The sequence below is a fragment of the Lissotriton vulgaris genome, chromosome 8, assembly GCF_964263255.1.
Source record: "Lissotriton vulgaris chromosome 8, aLisVul1.2, whole genome shotgun sequence".
Lineage (NCBI taxonomy): Eukaryota > Metazoa > Chordata > Amphibia > Caudata > Salamandridae > Lissotriton > Lissotriton vulgaris.
In genome coordinates, this window is record NC_141696.1 from 527,438,827 (window position 1) to 527,457,950 (window position 19,124).

Here is a 19,124-nt window from a genome sequence, read left to right on the forward strand (position 1 = left end):
CAGTCGCCATTTTAGGTACCCCATGACTTTTTTTTCCATCTTCTCCTCAACACTGTAGTATGTTTATTATTGGGTCCTTCACTACTAAATGCTTATATTTGGAGAAACTATGGCCTCTGTGGCTTCTGCTTCAAATACTAATTGCAGCAAGGAATTAGGCGGTAGAACCAGCAAGAGAGTTAAAAAGGACCCATGCTCTCCTACTAAATCACCTCTTCCTTTAATGCTGGAGCATGTTATGGATGAACTTAAACTTATGAAACCATTTGTGATTGAAATAATGCGGCTTTGCAAACAATGGAAGAGTAATGGTCTCACCTTGATTCCAGACTCACTGAGGTGGAACAGTTTGTTAGTGATGCCTAGGGCGTCGTGGCCAAAGTGAAAACCTTAACCAAAGAAGTTATTGTGCTCAAAAAACTGTCTGAGAATTTGGAACATCGAAACAGGCAGAATAACCTCCGCATTCATGGTATTCAAGAAGGTACTGAAGGGCAAGATATGATTACGTCAGGATGTTTCTCGAGCTACTGCCACTAGAAGGAAATCATTTTGGCACTTGAGACCAGCGTTAAGATCTATGAACGCCTGATGCGGTCTTATCCATCCTTGCTTTCTTAAGGTCACCTATAAAGACAAAACAACTACATTTGACAATTCATCGGACCTGAAGCAGTTCATATACCCACAAAGAATAAGCTATGGAACTCAGTAAGACTTGGCTGGATTTGACCCTTGGATTGGTTTTCTTCTTTTTTGGAGGTTTCACAAGCTCCTCGTTGTACTAGATTCTGATGTTGTGTGTTCCAGTGTCTTCATGTTTTTTTGTTTGACTTTTGTTAACATTCCAATCATAATTTTTATTTGCTGGTAAGTGCACATACTAGTTGTTAGTTGTTGCTTGTTTATATCCATTCCTCAATGTGTTTCCTCCCTGATTTAATGTACCAATTTTTCATCCTTAGTGGATTTTGTCGCTGGCTGTCTTCAAATTCTCTCTTCACCCCTCCTTCTCCAGGACTTATTTTTAAAAAAAATTAATATGGCTAATGGTATTTGGCTTTCTGTCATCTTTTTGAATCTATACATCAAAGGGACGACCTCTTATCTCCCCACTTGCTTTCCCTTCCTCTAATTTTTCATCTTTTTTATCCCTTTCCTCATTTTCTTTATTCTTTCCCTTACTTTCTTGTGGGCTAGCTTTTAAACAGCTACCTTCCTGTAATATTTCAATCCAATCTCATTCTATTACTTCCTGCAAACACTATAAAGTCCATATTATAGATCTTTCTGTTTTCTATCTGCTCCCTATGCCTCCTCAATGAATAGTGTACGTACTGTCTCTTGGAATGTGAAAGGACTACATCATCCCATTAAAAAGCAGAGGGTGCTTACTCATCTTTCAAAACGAAACTGTCAAATTGTTCTTCTGCAGGAAACACACCCTAAAGATCAAGATATTGACTGTTTACGTCGTCTATGAGTGGTACATGTTTTTGGTACTTCTGCAGTCAATAAAAAAATGGTGTAGTAATACTGTTTCATAAGTATTTACATATGCAGATGTTAAACAAAGTTAGTGATGAATTGGGTAGGTGGATTATACTGACCATAAAGGTTAATGATACTCAGCTTTCCTCTATGTGTAATGTAAATGTTTATGGTCCTACGGGTTGTGAACCACAATTCTGGGAACGTTTTTCTTCTAACTGATCATTTTATCCACTAGATAACCTTATAGTTGGAGGTAATTGTAATCAACCAATGGATCGTTTCTTAGATCGTCCTTCCATGACCAGATATATCCCCAATAATATGCAGAAATCCTTACAGAAGTTGACAGCATATAGGGGATTAATCAATGCCTGGAGAGATTACCACCTCGATGATTTATAATTCACTTTTTATTCTCCTGTGCATCATTCACACTCTAGAATAAACTATTTATTCCTCATGAGGCATGTCCTCCAGTTTATGTTGCATGCAGAGATAGGATCTATCATTATATCAGATCATGCTCCTGTTATAGTGGATTTAGATATTCCAACTAACAGACCATCTTCTAATAGATGGAGATTTATCAATGCCTTCCTACAAGAGAAGTTATTTATTGACCAATTTACAATTTTTTTTACTGATTTCTTTTCTATTAATCCATCTTTAGACTCACAAATTAATTTATTATGGGATGCATTCAAGGCTGCAGCTAGAGGTTTCATCATCGACTATGTACAAATTAAGAAGAAAAAATCCTTGAAGGAATCCTCAAATCTGCTTAAACAGATTAAAAGCCTTGAACATGAATATTAATAATCCTTCAACACACCACATACCTTATCCAGCTAAATTACAATATAATAAACAGTCCTGGGACAGTGCATGTCAGCCCTTCTCAAAATCAAGGCAAATATTTATGGAGGTAGAAATAAGTCTGGCAAGTTACTGGCAAATTATCTCAAAGTAAAGAAGCAGAAATCTAGGATAACTGTCATCACTGACAATGGTGGGGTTAGTCACGCGAACAACTATTACATATTGGAGTATTTTACAGAATACTACACTAAATTATATACCCCTGAGACCGCCCTCACTAAAGAAGATATCGATAGTTTATTTCATTCTAGTCCTAAACCACCTGATCAGAAAGTGGATCTTCCCCTTTGGACATTGCAATTTCTGAAACAGAGATCAAAAAAGCTATCACCACACTCCCATAGGCTAAAGCTCCAGGACCTGACAGATTTTCAATTTATTTTATTCTACATTTTCACATCTTTTAATTCTTAAATTGTCACATCTTATTAAGTTTTTCTTGACCAAAGACGGAGCAATAGGCGCCTATACTGAAGCTATAATATGTATACTCCCAAAATAAAGGCACGGATTTGTCTACTTGTGGCAGTTATATACCTATTTTTATGATAAACAAAGATTACAAGGTTTTGCAAAGTGCTTGCTTTTTGCCTTAATAGCTTTATACCAGCCATAATTCATATTCAACTGTCAGTGTTTGTAAAGGGGAGGCACAATTCTGACAATTCTAGAACTTTCCTCAATATCATGAATATGACCTCTAAGCTCGATAACCCTATAGCAGCTGTGACTCTTGATGCAGAAAAGGCATTTGATCGTGCCAAATGGGACATCATGTTTGGTGTATTGAAATGGCATGGTTTTAGGCCCCATATACTCAATTATATTTTTGTTTATTATATTAAGCCCCTTCCGCCTCTATAGTAGTTAATGTCAAGCAGTCACTGTATTTTACCTTACATAGAGGCACTAGGCAAGGTTGCCCAGTATCCCCTCTATTATTTATATTATCCTTAGAACCTTTTTTTTTTTAAATTGTGTAGATCCCTACTTTTTCTGGTTTTATATATAACAACATAGAGATTAAATTTACAGTGTATGGGGATAATATTCTGCTTTTTGGTTCTACCCTCAAACTACAACTACAGAATTCTTCTGCTTATTAAATGAATATTCATCTACATCGGGTTATAAACTTAACAAAGACAAATCAGAAGTTCTGCTCCTGAATAAGTACTGCTTTCCTGAGTTATTTAAAGGAGTTGGTTTTACTTAGCATTCTAACAGCATTAAATGTTTAGGGCTTTTTTACTGTAATTCCATTAAAGATACCAGTAAAAAGAATATTAACAAGGTTAAATCTGAACTTTTCAATATATCCAAAAGGTGGACTCCCTTACATTTATCTTGGCGGGAAAGGGTAGCCACAATTAGGATGATTATGTCCCATATCATACATTTTTGTTTATCTATGTTACCACTTGCACTTCCTCTTAGTTTCTTTAAATATATCAATAGCCTGCTTCTACAGTTTTTATGGGACAAGTGAAAATCTCGTATTTCTATAGCCAAATTACAGCAACCCAAAGAGAATGGAGGGATTACGTTTCCTAACTTTCAGAAGTATCACTCTGCCTTTACTCTCAAACAAATCTGGACTTCTCTCTCTTCCTCCAATCCTAATCAACCTACTCTATGCGGTCAATTGGAACACTTACAAATGTCAACCTTTTCACTTCATAATGCTGTTTATATTACACAACCTCCAAAACCCTTCTTTTCACCAATACTTACTCATTCTAGCTCTGTTGCTACACCTTTACTCTCTCAATCTATATCTCCTGCGGGACTTCTTGAAAACACTCCTATTTGGTACAATAAAAACATAAAATTGAGCAATAGAGTTCTTTCTTGGAGAAAATTGATTTATAAAGGGATAATCACAGTTGATCACATATCCTTTAATGGTAATCCTCATGAATCAGCATCTTCCTTAAATATACCAAAATATAACCACATTAAAACTATTATTCCTCAATTATTCTCTCAACCTTAACTTTTGCATTCCATCACACATTCTTCCTGTGCATCTTATGACTTCTCCTCATAAGTAACAGCATCCCATTTCCACAAAAATCTCAGTAGGTCCCCAGCTGAGAGACCCAAATCTCAGGTTGAATTACAGTGGGAAATGGACTTACATCAAGTTTTCTCCTTACAAACCTGGATTTGGTCTGAGGTTCACACTGCATCCCGATCAGCTAGTACCACTCAAACATTATTTTACTTCTATAACAGACTGTTTTATTCCTAAGTCTCTCCATCTGTTTAAACTGTCTCAAGACACCAAATGTTGGTCTTGTTCTCAAGAAAATAGTGATCTCATACATTTGTTTTTTGAATGTCCTCAAGTTTAAAAAATGTGGGTTAAATTTGAATACAATAAATACAATTTTATCCACCCACATACCTTTTCATAATACACACATTTTTTTAGGAGTCTGCTCTGTTTTATGTCAGTCTCAAGCTACGGTTGTCAAATTTGTTGACGTGTTACTCTCAATAGCATTACAAATTATTACTCCAAATGGAAAGATACCACTAACATTTTGTACATTAGCTGGTGGAACATACTTTGTCATAATCATAGGCTGGATAGAGCTTACGCCAGCATGACTTCTTTGTTGATCAAAAGTGATCTTTTATGGTTGCCACTTACATCTTATCTATGTTAACAAAAGGATACCTCTTTAACTACTGAACCACCATGAAGCCTTTACTATTATTTGGTTGCTATTAAAAATTGCAGTTGTATAGTTCCTCACATATAACATTTATTCCCCCCTTCTCCTCTCCTCTTCATTTTCAGTTTTTGTTTTTGTCTTCCCCTCACACTTGAATTTCCTTAAAATGCTATGAATTTATAGTACATTGTTTCAGGTTTAGTTATTGTGTACTGTTTTCTGCATTATATTATGTATAATTTTTGCATGATTACTAAAATTATATCTCTTTCCAGTTATTGTATGTATTTCAAGTATTTAGGGCTGCATTTTACATTTTATTGCATTTGATCTCAAATTATATTTCAATAAAGCATATTACACTCAAAAGCTAGCCATTGCTCATTATGCTTGAAATCAATGCAGGAGTTCAGTTATTGTGATTGCTGTCAGACAAAAATACCCAAGAGTTAATCTCTCATTCAGACTAAAATGGGCCAAGTTCCTATGTCATAAATTTTACATAGATGCTGTACTTGCAACAAGTGGAACTAAATTAGATTCCAGTCCCAGCAGCTATACAGGAAGTGGTGCCAGAGAATCACCACTAGTGGCGTAGTGTGCCAATACCAGGAAACACACAGCAGTGATGGCGCACATTCAGTATATCCTTGTGGAGCAGCAATCAGGAGGGGTCTATGGAGACTCTTGCTCTTTTCCAGCAGACCATGGCACACATGCCTCATTTAATGTACTGTCAGTCGTTCCTTTGTCTGAGTTATGACCTGGCTGGGAGATTTTGGTTGTGCCCTGGACATTCACATCTGGCAACCAGATGCGGTGGCCTATCAGGGGAACACTCAGCATGTCACATCAGAGATAATGTCAGATTTAAAAGTGTATTTGACTTTCTCAGGCTCTGTATCTCTGTTAGTGAGTATGCTCTGTAGCAGGGATGGGTGTGTCTGCTTTCTTTTCTGCAACTAATAATAATCTTTTACATACCATACAATACAAACTCAATGTGATAACGCTTAATAATTTTTTTTATATATTCCCAATAGAAACCATTTATCAACCCCAAAATATTGAAAACTTAAGTTAAAACCTTCATGATTCAAATACATGCCAGTCACATGCGACTGCAGACAGGTCCCATAACTTAATAGATTACAATTTGTGACAAGCAGGTTGCACAAGAATCTCTACACTAAAGACATTAACACACTGAGGGGCATATATACAAGGAGTTGACATCACCAGAACGTCACTTTAGCCAACATTCTGGTAGCCTGAATTCATTTACCTTATTTACAAGGCGGCGTTAACATTGCCTTGTAAGTAATGCCCCTTTTCACACAGCAGTTAGCATGAAAGGGGTGTGCAATGGGTGTGGCAGTGGGTGTTGTGCTTCAAATCCCACTGCTTTATGATGCTGCCTTATCAGTCAGTCGGTCCGTCAAAAATCTTTATTAGGCTACATAATAGCCATAAAAGAACAAATAAAACAATATTTTGACAGTTATACACTTGATAAGATTTAACCGACTCAAATGTTACCTAGGAGTTCATTTTCCAACAACATTACGAAGTCGAACTGTAGCGGAAATATACTTATAGACCATAAGACAAGTGAATTCATTGTTTAAAAGAAGTAAATGACATAATGCAGGTTGAAACTTTCTAATATTAAAAAAATCTTAATAATGGTTTTAAAAAGATGCATCTAGGATTAAAATATAGTTTACAAAAAACAAAGTGCAAAGTGCTTTGGGCGGAAATAGAGTTACATGGGCACAGGTCTAATTTGGCTTCACAATATACATCACGTGGGTATGAGACCAATAAATGAGCGATACCCATCCTGAACCTGATCAAATAAAACATCGTTGCTAGGTTAAAATAGAAAGAAAGATAGGATTCAATTTGTGGGGAGTTAATTAACAATGAATGCTCTACAACCCGTTTTGTTACCAACTCTAGGCTATCTCTTTCATGCTTCAAAAGTAAAAGAAAGTCATTTTAAGCTTAGCCTCAGGAATTGCCGATATGCTTCCTGGACATTTAAAACAATCCTGCAATCCCAGCTTCTCCTGTATATCTTTCAGATTAGAGAGCCATGGGATTTGTTTTACATGATCCAATTTCAAGCAGTCTAAGTTACATGATCCAATTTCAAGCAGTCTAAAATGATTTCACAATTCAGGACTGGTTCTTCTTCTACCCAAATACGGCGCCAAAGCATTAATGGTGCTAATTGTATACGAAAAGATAGTGGAGTGAAACCTAGTTCATTATGACACATAGTGGCAGGGGTGCTTTTGGGTAATGTCAACACGCGTTTTAATGTTAAATTCTTTGCTCTTTGGAGGCCCGATATGTTTGAGCACCCCCAAAATCCAGCGCCATATAGTGTAACAGCGCAGGTTCGTGCTTTACAAATATCAATAATTATTTTTATGGGGCGAGAGCCTAATTTTTTTGTAAATCTAAAAATGGCCTCCATATTTTTGTTAAAGCCCCCAATCCTTGCATTGACTAGGTGAGACCAGGAGTTTTTTTTATTAAAAAGAATACCCAAATAAGAAAAAGTTATAATGTGACATAATATTTCATTCTTTAAAGAAAAAGTTTTCCTCCTAAAGGGAACTTTTCCTGCTACCAAAACATGTGACTTGGCAACATTTGTTTTTAACCCAAGATCACTCATGAATTCATTAAAACTGGTTAAAAGTCTTTGCAAACCCACCCCAGTTCTCGACAGTAGCACACAATCATCCACATATAACAAGGCTGGTAAAGTCCTGTGGCCTACTGTGGGGGCATCAACATTTCTAATTCTGATGTGGCTTTCTAAATCATTTATATATAAACAGAATAGGAAGGGCGCGAGTACACATCCCTGTCAGACCCCACAATCCATCTTTATTGGTCCAGTGAGCTCGCCAGTTGCTCCGTAGCCTACTCTTCCTGTGACACCCTGATGCATTACAGCTAAAAATTGGACAATTGAAGGATTAATGCCCATAAGGAGCATTTTTCCCCCAGTTTTCCCCTCTGCACCCAGTCAAAGGCAGAAGTCAGGTCCATAAATCCCAGGTATGGGGAACCTGACTTAGCCATGGTGTATTTACCAATGACCAGGTGCAGGTTGAGGCACTGTTCTACAGTGCCCAGGCCTTTCCTGAAGCCATACTGGACAGCAGAGAACTTCACATTTTCTGTAATCCAAGTCTCCTGTCTCTCCAGTATTACTCGTCCCATAATCTTGCAAGTGCTGTTTATTAAAGAAATTGGTTGATAGCATTTCGGATCAGATCTATCACCCTTTTTGAATATGGGAACTATTGTAACTGATCTCCATGACTCTGGTGGGCCCTGAGATGCATAACATCGTAATGTATTTGTTAATAGCGGGAGCCACAAGAGGGTATTTGCTAAAAATAAGTCACCGGGTATGGCGTCCTGCCCAGGGGCCTTATTCTTTACAGTCTGGGAGAGCGCCCCATTTACCTCATCTAGATTTCAGGATTCCAAAGGGCATGCCACATGTAGGAAGTGGACGGCACAATATTTCTCAGTGGTATTACTATAGAGGCCAGGAAAATGTTTTACCCACAATTCAGGTATAATTGTTGCATCGATATGGGCCTTTTTTTGTGTCACCAAAGTATTCATCATTAACAGTTTTCCCAAAAATGTTGGAATCTTTACTCTGGGATGCCACATATAATTTGCCCCATGCCTCTTCCGTGATTTCCTTCTTAAGTTTCTCCAGTGCACATTTGTAATCCATGCCCGCCTGTCTCACGATAGCCAGAAACCGGTCCTAGGATGCTTGATTCCGGTCCAGGGGAGACATGGCTTGACAGTTCGGGCTGGACTGTTCCCATGAGGCACAGGGTCAAGGCTGATTTGCATATGGCCATGTCTGAACTGGGGTGGTGTGGTGAGCAAACAAACAATGGATTTAGGCCCAGATCGCTGTACTGGGGTGAATGTATGACATTGTTCTGCATTCTGTCCATCAACTGTTGTTTTCGCATTTGTCACCCCAAGTGGAACGGGTATGTTCAGACGTGAGTCCCGTGCTCTCCACACCACTGAAGTCAAGCTATCCTGGCTGAAGATGGCTGATAGCCAGAAACTGGTCCTTGGATGCTTGATTCCGGTGCAGGGAAGACATGGCTTGGCAGTTCGGGCTGGACTGTTCCCATGAGGCACAGGGTCAAGGCTGATTTGCATATGGCCATGTCTGAACTGGGGTGGTGTGGTGAGCAAACAAACGATGGATTTAGGCCCAGATCGCTGTACTGGGGTGAATGTATGACATTGTTCTACATTCTGTCCATCAATTGTTGTTTTTGCATTTGTCACCCAGAGTGGGACGGGTATGCTCAGACGTGAGTCCCGTGCTCTCCACACCACTGGAGTCAAGATATCCTGGCTGAAGCCGGCTGATAGCCAGAAACCGGTCCTAGGATGCTTGATTCCGGTCCAGGGAAGACATGGCTTGTCAGTTCGGGCTGGACTGTTCACATGAGGCACAGGGTCAAGGCTGATTTGCATATTGCCATGTCTGAACTGGGGTGGTGTGGTGAGCAAAAAACGATGGATTTAGGCCCGGATCGCTCTACTGGGGTGAATGTATGACATTGTTCTGCATTTTGTCCATCAACTGTTGTTTTTGCATTCGTCATCCCGAGTGGGACGGGTATGCTCAGACGTGAGTCCTGTGCGCTCCACACCACTGGAGTCAAGCTATCCTGGCTGAAGACGACTGATAGCCAGAAACCGGTCCTTGGATGCTTGATTCCGGGCCAGGGAAGACATGGCTTGGAAGTTCGTGCTGGACTGCTCCCATGAGGCACAGGGTCAAGGCTGATTTGCTTATGGCCATGTCTGAAATGGGGTGGTGTAGTGAGCAAAAAAAAGATTGATTTAGGCACAGATCGCTGTACTGGGGTGAATGTATGTTATTGTTCTGCATTCTGTCCATCAACGGTTGTTTTTGCATTTCTCTCACTCCTAGCCTGTCTCGGGGTTTGGTTTTTAAAGTCTTGATTAGTTTGAAATGTATTGGAAATGTTCCCTGTCAAACTACCTTTTATTTTTCTGTGAGCTATTTATCTGATTTTTAGTTAGGAGTACCTTTGTCGTCTCAGTTATTGCATTATACGATCTGATCATGGATGTAGCACTTACATTTTCATCCAGACAGTCCAGTACTTGCATGAGATTGCTCTTTATATTCTCTTCCAGAATGATATCAGGTTTGACAGTAGACCACTTCCGAATTAACCACTTATTTTTAATACAGGATAAGGAGGCTGCCTTAACTGGTGTGGTGGGAGGATCTAGTCGGATCACTAATTGTAATGTTATTGGGTAATGGTTGCTATAATAATTTTTAGGTATGTTAAAAACCATAGTTTCAGAGTTAAAGTGATTGGACAAGATAATAAAATCAATCAGCGTTCCCTGACCTCTTGCAACATATGTTACCTCTTCAGAGTTTAAAAGCTCAATGGCATCTAAGGTTAGGAAAAGTGAAAATTTTAACAATAAAAAATTAAAGATGATTCCACAAGGAGTGTGCTCAAAGTGGTAACCACCCGCCGTACATGATGGCATTCCTCGCGTTTAGACAATGAGCACAATTTACAGTTAAAATCACCCCCCCAAAGTACTACATAGTCCATTTTTAACTCCTCAAGATGTTTCGTAAGTGCAATTTCGAATTACTGGGCGATGATAATATTTGCGCTGTTAAAATTATTATGATAAAAATTAATAACCAATGTAATATTTATAATCTGGAAATGTGGGGAATCCAGCTGTAGTTTCCTAACTCTGCCATTTAATGTTGTAGAAATCAGAGTTAGTAGGCCGCCTTTATCATGACCACCTGCAGATGGTCTAGTCGATATGGATGGAGTAACATTTTTTTTATATAAGCTGATTCAAGCATCCAAGTTTCCTGTAATACCAATTATGCTAAATTTGTTAACAAACTCTACCCTTTAATTAATGCCTAATTTGTTTGTCAAACCCGCTACATTCCAGAAGAGGGTACCATGAGTAGATGTACTGATATGCGGGGTATCTTTGTTCTCTACACAGCCAATATCTATAGTACAACCTTCTGCTGTCATCATATTTATTGTTACGGTAGGATTCACAGCACCAACCAGCTCAACAACAGGACATGCTGGCACAAGGTCTAATGTTCCATCATTAAATGGATTGGGGGAATTGGGTCCTGAGTAATATGTTGAGTTTAATAAACATTCCTGATTGGGATGATACAGATTATTTAAGATTTTAATATTAAAAAAGGATGGGGGCTGCTTAAAGATGTAGGATGACTATCTTTTTCCTTGTTGGTTAGGGCATGCAAAAAGGTTAGATTTAAATTTTGATCACCAGACTCCCTAAACAACAGACCATTCAGTCAGTCCACTTGTTCTAAAGGAGAAAATGGGTTTATTGTTGGAATCTTAAATGAGGGAAATACTTAAGATTGGGAATGTGCCTGGCCAATGCCCATATTTAACAACGACCTTTAGAAATAGCCTAGTGGTATAGCTTCAATAGTTACCTCCCATGTTATTGCTCCAGGAAAGTTTGTCTGTGAGCCAATGCACATTTTTATCCCTGAAACTTACAACAATGTAATCACCCATTTCCATTTTCGCCTGATAGGGCACCCATGACACACGTTCTACATTGATAATTTTGACATTTAAAACATCGCAGCCTGGCCAGTCCAAAGTCTTAGCCATCCAGTGTACTGTTTTGTTTTAAGCTGTTTCCAGTCATCTGTCTTACAGTGAGACAGTGATGGGACATTTTTAAGAACGAAGTCATAAGGGGTAGCTTCCGGAGGTAAGTGGAGTGTTCTCGAGCTAATATTAACACCAGCTGAGAGGGTGTTATAATTTCTACCAGTGGGATTATTGTCAATTCGTTCCACATTTGCTGATGAGAGTCCCGGCCGTACTTTTTCAGGTTGTTTAGATGAATGCCTTGTACTCTCTGTGTTAATTGCCACACTGACCCTGGGGCCGGAAGTCTGAGAGAGTGGAATTACCTGAGAAAAGTTCAAATTTGTGTCTGAGATGGGATTTGTTAGAGTCTCTGAGCCTGTGGTGACCTTTGAGATGCTAGAACCGATGAATATTTTTAGCGAGACATCAATGCTGTTTAATGCCCCTACCATGGGGTCTAAAATTGATTTGATAATAGCCTCCATCAGGCTTGTATAATGGTTGAATAATACCTTGTCCCCCATATACTCTGTGTTGGTAGGGTCCCTAATAGCACCTGTTGCTCGTGTTCCTGGCTTGCGCGTTGGGGCCAAGATTTTCTTTTGTGTCACTATAGGATCTCAGACTTTCTTGGATTTCCCACAAGGCTTAGATGTTTTTAGATGGGGATGGGAAGAGAGTGTCCACAAATCCCCCCTCCTGAACAGTGCCAATATTAACTTCGTCAACACTAGCTCCCAAACTGATGGATGATATTCTATCTCCTAATGGTTTATCATGCTCGCCTACTATTTCCATTTTCGTGCCATTTTGCAGAGCCTGTTGCATTTACCCCAACCTGTCCTCTATGGACTCTATTTCATTTGTTATAGCCCCCATCGCCGTTGTTAAAACATTCGTAATTGATGAGGTTAATGGCCTGGTCTTTGTGGTCATAACGGTCTTACGTTTCCCCAACTTCTTACCTTTTGTGTCTTGTTGTCCACAAAGCTCGGACTCCTCTCTATGAATTTGGCACCAATGGCCCTGGCCCAGCTTGGCCTTGTGCGGTCGCGGACGTGCACAGACGGGCCGGCCCTTGGCCCGGACCTTGCCCGGGCGTGGCCTGGGCAAGCCCGCGGCCGCTTAAATGCACCGGCTAGTGCACAGAAAGCGTGCTGGTGCCTCCTGGTGCAAAGGCTGCTGGGGTTTGTGGTCTGGTCCCCCCACAGCAAGAAAGTGCGCTGTGCTGTGCTTTTCTTCTAAGGGGTAACAACCCCCATAGGGCTCCTACTCCTGCCCTATAAAGTGCACTCTGCAGAAGGTCTGTAAACCCGCTGGTAGAGGCTCCCGCCACATGGGAGCTCGCGGCCGCCTAAATTTACCGGCTGGTGCACAGAAAGCGCGCTGGCGCCTCCTGGCGCAAAGGCTGCTGGGGTTTGTGGTCCGGTCCCCCCGTGGTGAGAAAGTGCCCTGTGCTGTGCTTTTCTTCCAAGGGGTAACAACCCCGTAGGGCTCCTGCTCCTGCCTATAAAGTGCGCTGTGCAGAAGATCAGTAAACCCGCTGGTAGAGGCTCCCGCCCTGAGGGAGCCCGTGGCCGCTTAAATGCGCCGGCTGGTGCACAGAAAGCGCACTAGCACCTCCTGGCACAAAGGCTGCTGGGGTTTATGGTCTGATCCACCCTGCAGCGAGAAAGTGCGCTGTGCTTTTCTTGTAAGGGGTAACGACCTCCATAGAGCTCCTGCCCTATAAAGTGCGCTGTGCAGAAAGTCTGTAAACCCGCTGGTAGAGGCTCCCTATATTTACAATGTATGTAAGCAGCCGATACGAGGAGAAGTGTATAATTTCTTCTCGTACTTTGCTCTTTCCATGTGTGCTGCATTCTGCAGTACACATAGAAACAGCAAGTCACCTGTAAAGATTGTTTATGTGCAGGGAGGTGTCCCTTTCCTGGACATAAATGATCACCCCTGCAGCACATACACTCTTGCAACATGGTGAAAGAGTGTCTGCGGTGGCGCTAGACAGCTTCTAGGGGAAACGCAGGGGTGCACTGCATTCTTGTAAATAAAGCGCATCCCTATATTTTGAAACTGATGGAATGCAGTGTTACCAATTTTGGCGTAACATCGAGCTCCACCAATTTCTAGTAAATATGCCCCCGAGAATTCTGCCTACATAGACTCTTAATCTATGTCCTATAAGTTGCATCCAATGCTTTGCAACAGGAATATCAACCTTCTGAGGAATTCTATAAAGAGCCAAACCTGTGACCAGAGATTACACACAGATTTCTCCAGCAAGTGTTTTAACCAGCTGAGTTCTACAGCCAACATTATACCCAAAAACCTGTTGGTTACGCATAGTTTTATGACGCAGGTGACCTAATGTATCTTAATATATCCTAATGTGTTTGAGGCCAACTAAGAAAGCCGTGCAGCTTCTTTATAACGTTTTTCTTACTACCAAATTCTATGGGGACGGGGTGAGGCTTGCGCGCTGGAGCATGATGACTGACTCGGGCTGAGCTCAGCACCAACGCTGGACCTTGCTTCACTAGGCTGCCTTGCTGGAGCGAGTTTCCATCATCAAAGTGACAGGCATGGCATTCGGAGGTTGCAGTAAGTCTTCTTACCGCTTTTGAAGTCACCAGCAGCAGTCTCAAGCCGATAAACAGTGCCGGCGATTTCTCCACAGCGTGACGCGAGCGCCCACCATTTTCTACTGCGGTGCGTGTGTTCTGTTTTGTTATGCCCGCTTCACCTCATAGCTGTTAAGGAGACACACATTTGAGCTTTTGACATGCTCAATTTACACAATGCTTGTTCCGGTTCAACAATTAACTCCTTATTGGCGACATATTTTCTTTAGCCATACAGCAGCAATAGAGATACACATTTGCCAGTTAATACCTCAATTATATGGAGCAAATGGCAAGATCATAACAGAACAATGTATGGGCACTAATCACAATTGTTTGAAGTAGTGTCACACATCAGAAGGAGCCTGAATACAAGGATATCCTTACAGGAAATACTCACTACTTCCGCTTTTTTCTTCATTGTATTGCTCCTACTCTTCTTTTTCTGCCTGCTTGACATATGGCTGAGCTTTTATAATGCCTACTTCATTTTTTCTCCTCTTGAAATAGCATTTGGGCATCAATGATCTCACAAATATGCTCTCTTTTTTGTGACTCTGGAATAATTAATGCAGCATTTTTGAGGTCTGTGTACTACAATTGCTTAATAGTTATATTTTAACATATGACACATGCTGTGCTCTTTTATATATTTTCTCATCAATTATAAGACCAGTTTTTTTTAGATATATTCATCCAACATTATATTCTACACGTAGAGTTGCATAGTTGTTCAGCATTTAAAATGGCTAGCGACCTTCATACTGTTAGATCTTCCTCCTCTTGTACTAAACCGAAAAGGCATAAAAATGACCCCCTCTCTTCACAAAATCCAGTTTTAGACTCTATACTAGATGAAGCACGTGGCCTTCAACCTTTCATGTCCACTACTAATGAAAAATTAAAACAAATTGAGGAGAGGTGGATCGTAATGGAGGGAAAGGTTTTAGAACTTGAACAGCGGGTCAGTGACCTACAAGATACTTCTTCAAAGATTCCAATGCTAGAACAAGAGATTCACAAGTTAAAAATACATATGGAGGATCTTGAGAATCGCAATCGTAGAAATGATCTGCGCCTTTACGGCCTTCCAGAAAATATTGAAGGTCCTGCTATGGTCTCATTTCTACAGAAGCTTCCTCCTTAATTTTTAGATCTTCAGCCATCTTCATCTCACCTTAACATACAAAGAGCACATCGTCTCGGTCGTCTACAGCCTACTTCTAACAAACCACGTGAAATCATAATGCTCTTCTTGGAATTCACTGAACTCATGCTTGTTCTGAAGGCAGTAAAGCTTAAACGTTGTCTCATTTGGTCAAGTCATAATATCTTCATATCCCAAGATGTCTCCAACGCAACGAATGCTTGACGCAAAGAATTTCTTGCTCTTCATCCCCAGATGAGACAACTCAACATTCAATATGGAATTCTTCATCCGTGCCTATGTAAAATTACGCATGAAGGTCGGTCACGTTCATTTGATGATCCTGACAAACTTAAACTCTTTCTGCATACTCTTTCCTCTTCTGGAATGGATACCACTATTTGACTGTTATTATACCACAAGATTGTTGATATGGTTCTTAAAGTTTTACTTTGCTAAAATTCTATGAGTAATCAATGTTGCCTTTTTACTTATGAGCCTCTCATTTTATCTGCTTTATATCACTGTTGTCCGTGTCCTTCGGTGTCACTATGTCCCTCTTTACTCCATCATACTTTACTCCACAGAGCTGGATTTTCTTCCTTGATCTGTTCACTTTTTTCTTGCTCTGTCTTCTTCTGTTTTCTTTCCTACACTGCTTTTTCCTATCCTTTCTTTCTTATCCTTCTATACCTATCATCTTTTCTCCTTTTTTGTTTTTTGTATGTTAATTTTATGGTACAAGTTTTACTTTTGACAACGTGTTTTGCTCATCACATAATAAACAATATCTTCTCTTCTTTTTCTTTGTTAAACATGCAGTTTTGTGTGTCTGTTCCCTCATGTATCCCCTAACCCTACATCATGGTTAATGTGGTCTCGTGGAATATGCGTGGTCTAGGTCATCCTGTCAAATGTCAAAAGGTATTGTCTCATTTAGCTAAACTTAACACCCAAGTTGCTTCTTTACAGGAAACCCATTGCGATGTTCTAGAATTTCTTAAACTTAAAAGCAATTGGGTTAATCTAATTGCTTTTTCTCTTGCTACAGATCATCATGGTGGTGTTGCTATATTATTTCATAAATCTGTTAATGCCCAAATATTATCATCCGAATGTGATCCTTATGGTCGTAGGGTGCTGGTTAATACTATCATCAACAAAATGCAAATTACTTTTTTCAATATTTATGGACCTGTTAAACCTGAGCCGGAATGTTGTCAATCTATAAAAATGAAACTATTAACTATATCTAACTCTAGAATAGTGGTTGGTGGTAACTTTAGTAATTAGTTGGATCCTTTTTCAGATAGAAAATCCAAATGTAAATTTAAACCTGACAAAACCCATGATTCATTCCAATCTACCAATTCATCTCAGCCTTTATTTGACTCATGGAAAATGTGTAATCCTGATACCTCAGACTTTACTTTCTTTTCTCCTGTACACCATACAAGGTCTCGTATTGATTACATTCTAATTTCCAAATTATTACTGTCTTGTCTCCACTCATCAGAAATTGGTTCTCTTTCTATTTCTGACCATGCTCCTGTCTCTAGTTCCATTGATCTATCCATTACCACATGCAAACAAGGCCCCTGGAGATTTAACAGTCACCTTTTATCAGATCATACTTTTATTTCATAAGCGGCCTCCTTTATTAATGAAATTTTTGCAATTAACAACTCTTTAGATACCTCAATCTATAATAATTGGGATGCATTTAAAGCATCCTTTAGAGCTTTTACGATTGCCTTTTCTTCAAAGAAAAGAAAGCTAACGAATGCCAAATAATAGAAAACCCTAACACTAATCAAAACTCTGGAACACAAATATTTTTCATCCAAATCTCCCTCATGACTACAAAAGTTAATTAAAGCTAAATCCACCCTGAATAGAATCGCCACTGTGGACGCATGTAACATCCTTCTCAAGGTTAAATCAAAATTTCACGGAGGCCAAAACAAAGCAGGAAAAATGCTAGAAAATTATTCAAAAATCAAATAAGAACGTAAAACCATTGGTCCTATCCATGCAGAAACGAACAATGTATTCCTATCATCGGATTCTGATATTATTGGTACATTTCAAACATATTACAATCTCTTATATACAGAAACTACTAATCCCACTAAAGAAGATTTTATATCGTTTTTCCAAGATATACCTAAACCTACATCTCCCCCAGATATCTTTTTGCCACTAGAGGAGGATATTTCTCTTCAAGAAATATCTGATGCCCTCAAATCCTTGAAGAAATCGAAAGCTCTTGGCCCTGATGGCTTTTTGCTTGAATTATTTTTAACCTTTCCTCAATTTTTACACCTAAATTATTAGAACTTTTTAATTCATTCATATCCAATTCTAAGGCCTGTGTTTCTTTTTCAGAAGCACTTATTATTGTTATCCCTAAACCAGATAAAGACCCTTCTTTCTGCGAAAAATGTTCGCCCTATATCACTAATCAATTATGATTGTAACATTTTTGCAAAGATTTTGGCTTCGCGTCTGGAAAAAATTATTCCTCTTCTCATTAACCCAGATCAAGCTGGCTTTGTCAAAGCACGTTTATCCTCTGATAATGCCAGAATGTTTTCTAATTTTTTCACTCTTAGTAAAAAAAATACCCCTCTCCCCTAGCTGCATTATCTTTGGATGCAGAAAAAGCTTTTGATCAAATTAATTGGGAATTTATGTTACACACCTTAGAATGGTTTGGATTTGGCCCAAAGTTTATTTCATATATCAAATTATTATATACAGATCCAAAAGCATGTGTTTTTATTAATGGTCTTTTTTCTCCATATTTTTCTCTGCAAAGAAGTACACATCAAGGATACCCTCTTTCACCATTACTTTTCTTGTTATGTTTGGAACCCTTCCTTGAACGAATTGGAAATAACCCTCTTATTACTGGTTTTACTTTGAAATCCCACCAAATTAAACTGTCTGCTTATGCAGATGACGTTCTTATTTATATGTCGAACCCTGTTACTAATCTTCCCCCCTTTTTACATTAACTCATCATTCTCTACTGTTATAGGCTATAAACTAAATCTCTCCAAGACTGAGATTTTACCTTTAAACTCCTCATGCTACAGACAAATGTTTGATTCTACCAACTTTACACGGTGTCCTCAAAAAATTAAATACTTAGGCACATGGTTTTCCTCCAATATTCGTGATACACTATCCCATAACTTTACTGCTCTAAAACTTAAGATTACCAATTTTTTGACCTCTTGGTCTCCTTTATTTTCATCTTGGTGGGTCAGACTTGATACAATTAAAATGATGATTGTTCCCTAGATACATTTCACATTATCAATGTTACCATTTAAAATTCCTGATTATTATTTTACACAGATTAATTCTATATGTACAAAGTTTCTTTGGAATAATAAACGTGCACGCATTGCCCTATCCAAGTTACGTCGTCCCAAAGATTGAGGGGGGTGTCAGATTTCCTGACTTCAAATGATATCACAATGCTTTTTTGATCTGTCAATGTTATGCTATGTCTAAAGATTATCAAGATTTACCTACACCA